Genomic DNA, 6,834 nt, shown 5'->3' with positions numbered 1-6,834 from the left:
GTGCTTCTGAAAGTGTCTGGCATGACTGCTTGTGTTTGCATTTCTCCCCCATCTTTGTATGCCAGATAGCTTTTGCCATCTTCCTGACCTTGCTGGGTAAACATTGCACTAGCACAGCTTTTGCATGGCATTCATTTTTGAAAAATGTCAAAAGGTAAAAGAAATACAAGCAGGTAAGTGAATGATATATATATACATATACACACACACACACGCACACACACACTATATATATATATTAGATATATATAATATATATCTTATATATATATATATAAGATAGGAGGTCGAGTTAGCACAAAGACCAGAAAATTGCCACGAAGGGGTGTGTGCTCTTCTTTAGTGTGTGTATGATGCTGAGAAGATATGTTATCCTGAATCAGGACATGGGTACATGCCTGCTGGGATGCGTGTTGGGTTGTGGGTGTAAGTACACCCATTAGCTAAGCACCCACCTGCGGATATCTGAATCAACAGTGCAGCAACAGTGAGGATTTACTCACTGGGGTTCTCCTCTCTAGAAGGGGCTGGTCTTTCCAAACCACTTGCACAGATAACTTGACTATATCAATTTTGTTCCCCACAGGACTGTATGCTACTCATGTCTAATAGATATTTAATAATATGCATGGATTAAGAAAAATATTTTATCTGCTGTGAGAGTCTCTTTCGTTTTCACTGCTTTACCTCCTGATGGATCTTCATCAGGAAAGACCGGTGCATTTCTTTCAAGTTTGAAATGTTTGTCGTTCCTGTGGTGGCTCGTTTCTGAGTCATGTCTTTTCTAATCACCATAAAAGTAACATTAATATAGCAACAAGCAATTAAAAACTCCAGCATCTATTTGGCCCACGCTATCAATTGAGTGTGATTCCAGAGCAGTAATTAACTCTGCAGTGTTTGGAAGTTTGTTGTATCCGCCACCTGATTCCCCTATGCTGAATTTCTGCTGTTTTATTCTTATGGAACTGAGCAGGTATAAAAACAAACAAACAAACAACAAAGCTTAAAACTGTGACATTTCTTGATTGCACATCAAGGAGGCCAGGACCTCTCCTGTGCTGTGGTTGCATGTCTCCTGCTCTTCTTAAAACAACCTGCAACTGTGGCTTAAGTTTTATTATCCTACTATTGAAGGCGTTAACTATTTCCAAAACAAATTGTCTGCCACCTTCCCTTTGAAAACATATCTCTCCCACCTGTAAATCAGGGAGCTGTTAATTCATTTGTAGATTATGCTCTGCTGTTATGTGATAGCACTTGTTTTGTCATAGATGTAATGGCCTAAGGATACTGCTTTACTTGTGTCATGTTCATCATCCTCTTGTAACTGCTTTTGGTTAATAATCTTTGGCTCAGGAACCTGGTTAGTGGACAAAATGACTCAGTGCCAGCACTTGCATGAACTGGCTATCTAAATAGGATATAGCTTACTGTATAGGCATAATTTCATGAATTTCAATATTGTTCCCTTTAAATAAGCAGATGAAAGGGAATTGCCAATGAGTCATGTGTTATTTGCAGGTTATTGCCATCTAGACCCTGGTGCCAAGGAAACTGATTTATGCTCTGTTATTACTGTGTTGTTCTTGCATTGTGCAACAGATCAGTTCCAAACATAAATACATCGAGTAGCCCGTGCATAGGAATAAAACCTGTCACATTTAGGTATATGTACATGCTAGCCACCTTGCCAGGGAATCAGAAGCTTCTTTAGATTTTTCATTTTCTGATGGTAGTACTTTGATGCAATTTTATTTTGTTGCCTTTTTTTTTTTTTTTTCCTCATTTGGCTGCTTCACATTTAAGGGCAACTTTCAAGAAGTGACTTGAACAGAACATTATGGATTAGTTTTGAAACTCACTGTGTTCATTTGGGTCTCTTGTATATTTTTCAGCCTTGGGTGTGTTTGACAGTGGCATAAACTTTTGGGAGGACATAATTTCATCTTGACACCAGGATTCTGCGGTCAAGGTATGCTTATTTTTGTATTGGTTATGTTTTTTTTTTAGATGCAAAGGCAGCATCACTTATGTTCCACTGTTGAACCTCTGTTTTTGTATGGAACACATTCCTGTTTTTTTGTAGTTCCTTGTGTTCAGGCTAGGGGCACTCTGAGAATTTGGTGTAGGTGAAAGATCTTTTGAAAAGCCTGTGTATCCAGTTCAATGATTTTTGCAGTGCTTTGGACCTCTCCTAAGGCTCACTAGGTGATTTGCAGAATGGTTTCTCTAAAACAACTTCCAAATTCTTCCAATTCAGTTGGAGACTACTCATAATCAAACACCACTATTGGCTTTATCAGTTCACAGATAGTGCTGGCAGGGTTAGTCATTTGGAAGCAGATCCTGCCATCAGTTTTACAGAAAATAGGCAGCAACTCATTCAGTATTGCACTAGTTGAAAACTTTGGCTTTATATTAGCTTAAGGACAGTGTGAGAGACATCATTACATGCAGGTTCTTTTTAGCAGTCTCTAGAGGCTTTTTAACTTCTGAAGTCACTCTGTATAAGCAGTGTTGCAGGGACAGAGAACAGTCCTTGGGCACAGACCAGCGGGGTGATCACAGGCACAGCATACCACCCTGTGTGCCTTTGGCTGCCCTTCAGCCTCTGCCTTGTATTTTTAGCTTGCAGTCTCCTTAGTGGAAGAATTGTCTCTTCTTGCTATATTTGTAGCACGTTGAGCATAGTGGGTGGATCAGCAGTTGCGTCCGCTCCTCCTCTGGTCTGTAATAAGAAATAAATATTCAGAAATAATTCCTTAATTGTCATTAATGAAGACTTTGTTTCCTAACAAGTACATGACAAGGCCTCCTTGTTTAAGGGAATTTGTTTGAGCTGTTCCTGACATGGATGTCTTTGTCACACAACAGGTGCTTCAAATCACTAATCTCCTGCAGTCCGAGCTGGTATTTATTACTGTTCAATGTCAGATCCTCTTGCTTGGCATAGCAGGGCATACCACACAACCTGCAAGTTGTGCTGGTGAGAATATTTAATCACATATCAGCAGATTATCTATAATTAGCTCTATCACAGCTAGATCCTTTGAGATCTTCAGTGGGAAGATAACATCTACTCCAAGGACTGAAACAACCCTGCAGGGAAGACTGGAGCCCAGCTGCAAAGTATTGCTGGAATAGATTTGAGCTGGTTAAAGCCTTTGATGATCAGTCTGAAGTTGTATAGAGCTTCATATTTTGAAGTCCAGCTTTGACTTCCTTGAGCTGTTCCAGTGGGTAAATACAAATACATCAGGGCTTTATGCTAGTCCTGTGCTTCTATATAAACTCCCCAATTCTTTGCTTTGTAGCATATGGTCAAGGTTTGCCAATTGGGTTGGGGTTTACTCTGCCCAGCACTAGAAGTCAGTGGTTTGTCTCTATTTTGGCTAGTCACTTGAAGCTAATTTTGTGCTCAGTGCAGAGAAACAGGCTCCTTCAAAGCCTGTTAGGAGTGATGCATCTGAATGTTCAAGTCATCCACTTTGTGATGAGATGAACTCTGCCCTAGAAATGAATGTTTCTTTCCAGAGTGAGGTACAGATATAGATGTCAAAGCTTAGCTGGATGAAACTCACCCAGTACATATGACCTTCATTCCAGGTCAGCTTTTCCTTAGCCTCTCAGTAATCTCTCAGTATTAGCAAGACTAAGTAGGACTTGGGATGAATTTTCTGTGTTGTAGGGGGCACAGAGAAAGCAGACAGAAAAGCAGAATTTGTCACATCATTTGTATAACTTGTTTGGGCCTTTAAATCCATTCAAATTTTGTGTTAATTTTTCAGAACAACTCCAAAGGATCATCACTTCTGAGTGTACTAGAGCAACACCTGTACCTCATAGCCTGTTGGATCCCTTGTAGGTCTAGCACGTGGCCAGGGAAAGAGAATCACAGCTCCCCTTGAGCTAGAGCTGTGGTTACAATATTGTGTTTACAATACATGCAATATCGTCCCAGGTGGTTACCTCCTCTGGGTTAAAAACCCACAATGCTTCTCTTCATTGCTATTTCAGACTTTCTCACCTGATTAGCACCAAATGTGTTCTCACATATTGGAATATCTGCTAACAATACCATAGCTGCAACTGGATTTTCGTGAGTACTGGTATGTAATAATCTAATTTCTTGTAAGGGATACATTTAAAAAGACTTAAAACTGAACCTTCTGATTTGGAGTAAGCTTTGTCTACATACTTCCCACAACTGACAAAGCTGCATCAGGATTGCTTTTGTGACTTGAAGATCAAGTGAAATGTGTATGAGAAGTAGGAGGAAGGAGATAGATCTGAGGATGAGAATGATGGTCAAGAACACAGAAAAACAGTCAGGAAAGCTAAACTTGGTATGTGTTTGGGTTTCTTATACAAAGAAAAAGAAAAGATTTCTTAATGAAAATGTAAAGAAAATTAAAAAGCAAGTTAGAAGTTCACTACTTAATATGGAAAGAGGTCAAACAGCAGATGATAAGAAAGTACAATTATTCAAGGCTTTCAAACTTCTTGTGTCCAAAGGTTTAGCAAAATTAATTCTAACTGTGGTAGGAGCTTAAGTGGAAAACAAACAAACAAACAAAATGGAAAGAACAGGTTAAATAATATTTTATAGCATTTATATAGAGAGAACCAGAATCTGAAAAATATGCATTAGAATATTTTGGTTACTAGCTAAAGCACTCCCTGAATTGTTATTTGCAGTAGTTATGAAAAATGGAAAGACGCAAGCCATTTTGGCCTTCTCAGCATTATTCATGAGTAGATTTCCATCTCTACTGAATGGTGAACAGTGGAACTTAGTTTTTCCTTCCTCTTACTCATGTATAGATTTCCTTCTTTCTAAAATGTAGTTAAAATGTATGATCCATGTGAGCCTGCCATTAAGAGAACTGAAACCATACATGCATAATGAATGAGTTGGAAGTGAATTTCAAGTTTTGCATCTTGCTTCCTGTGAGTAATATATACTGTCACAGGCCCACGGGCCTCTTTAGCATCAGTGAGATTCATCTCCAGAAACAGGACTGTTCAGCTGAACAAATGTTGAAGGCCAGGACTTGAATTTATGTCTATATTATCTATTTATGCTATTTATAAATGCATCATAGTTGTGTGTATGTGGAATGTGTCTCTATAAAAAGAACAGAGAAAAGTTAGTCTGTGTTGACAGATTTGTACAAAGATTTCTTAAAGAGAAAACAGAAATGGTTGCCTATTCAGAAATATCATATAGAGCCCTGGAAGATACATTTCAGTGCCTGAACTTCTATCTCAAGATCTCTCTTAAGGTGCACTAAGCCAGGGAAGATGTTGCACAACATACAGCATAGCCAAGGCTCCTGGCACACTTTGGACAAAGAAGACAGGAAGTATTCAAATTACATCTCTCCTGAAACAGAGCAACGTCACTGATAACACATTGTCAAACCGTGAGCTGATTGCCCATCTCCATAGGGCAGTGTTGCAATATTTCTGAGCTAACATCTTCATTTTGCAGTGAGTGACTGGGACAAAGTTGTTTGTAATTTGGTATAAAATTAGATTTGAACTACAATGAAAAGTCCCATAAAGGCTAACGTTACATAATACTTGGTATTTTTCAGGCAAAAATATCTTACTGGCTCTAGTGCAAGGTGTTGTTAAAATGTGTTAAGAACATTTTAGAATTGGTTGGCTCTCAGATCTGACTAAACCATGTTAAGGTTAGTGTATTAAATTAATCTTAAAGTTCTTGTTGTTTGCTGATGAAATAGCCACAATGATATTTCAGCATGGAGATTTGAGAGGTAGAGACTGTAACTTCCAGGAGTTGTTTGAATAGGTGTATTGTGTGAAACTAGCTAGCATTATTGTGCCATCAGTTCCAGTCCAAGCCCTTTGATTGAAGTCCTAAGCTTGAATCATCACCAGTAAAAAATATAAATTTATGAAACATGTGCTGAAAACTTATTTCATGGCATTGCTGCAGTGATGCTGCTGCAGAGTGTCTTTGGCCTCTGGCATTCCATGACATTTCCTTCTTGTTTGCCTTCTCAGTACCTTAATTGGTGACAGGCTTTCTGTCATGAGGACTTTGTCTACATATCTAGAACTTAGTGTTGTATCTCTGAAATAAGGAATAAAACACAGAAGTTAATTTAGAAACTACATGACTAAAAAAAAAGGAAGACATTTCTTAGATGAAATCTAAATAAGATTACTGATTAAGCTCATTGAGCATGAACATTTATTGACCAATAAAATGATGAGAGAGAGTAATGCATTAGAAGGATGATACATGATAAAAAGAAATATTAAGATAAAACTGGAATATTAGGTGTTGTAAGGGAAAAGATGTCAACATAGTGAAAACACTACTTTTCATAGCCAAATGTTGTCCAAACCCATTATTAATTTTGAGCAATCAAGCCTTGCATATTTCTCTTGGCTACTAAGCAAAGCAGCTGTAAAGACCACTGAGGCAATGTCCTGGGTGTTTGTTAAACAAATGAACAAATGTCAGTGGATTATACCTGTCTATCTCTTCAAGGAATTAGCATTCAGCAGTCTTAAGGGCCTCTCCAAATAATAGCTAATCGTCTTTCCCAACATCCTACCAGGTAGGAAGGTATTTTGTCATTTTAGAGATAACAATAATTATAAACATGTTAATACTTTCTGGCTGTATGGTATCATATGGGAATCATAAATGATTGTATAAAGAAGAGGGTCATTCCCTCGTTTGTGTCAAAGCAGGTGTGTAGAGGTTATGGACTAAAGGGTGTGTAATGTGTTACTCGGACAACAGTAGGTACCTCTATGGGAGAAGCAACAGGTGACATCCATCCAACTATC

At 38.3% G+C, this 6,834-nt stretch overlaps 1 protein-coding gene across 2 annotated transcripts in view; it reads left to right on the top strand.

The window, feature by feature from the left end:
- Window positions 1–1,892: 1,892 nt before the first annotated feature.
- Window positions 1,893–6,834, top strand: part of GPAM (glycerol-3-phosphate acyltransferase, mitochondrial) — a 49,712-nt gene continuing 44,770 nt past the window's right edge. Inside the window, exons 1-2 of one of the 2 annotated variants that reach the window (XM_038181455.2) lie at window positions 1,908–1,975; window positions 4,021–4,112. The gene's annotated coding sequence lies outside the window, so the exon portion shown is untranslated. Of the gene's footprint in view, window positions 1,976–4,020; window positions 4,113–6,834 lie in introns of both variants that reach the window. The other variant, XM_021268821.4, reaches the window with a different exon arrangement.

The sequence above is a fragment of the Anas platyrhynchos genome, chromosome 6 (genome assembly GCF_047663525.1).
Source record: "Anas platyrhynchos isolate ZD024472 breed Pekin duck chromosome 6, IASCAAS_PekinDuck_T2T, whole genome shotgun sequence".
Classification (NCBI taxonomy): Eukaryota; Metazoa; Chordata; class Aves; order Anseriformes; family Anatidae; genus Anas; species Anas platyrhynchos.
Note: the sequence above shows the minus strand (reverse complement) of the source record. Positions and strands in the feature narration are given on the sequence as shown.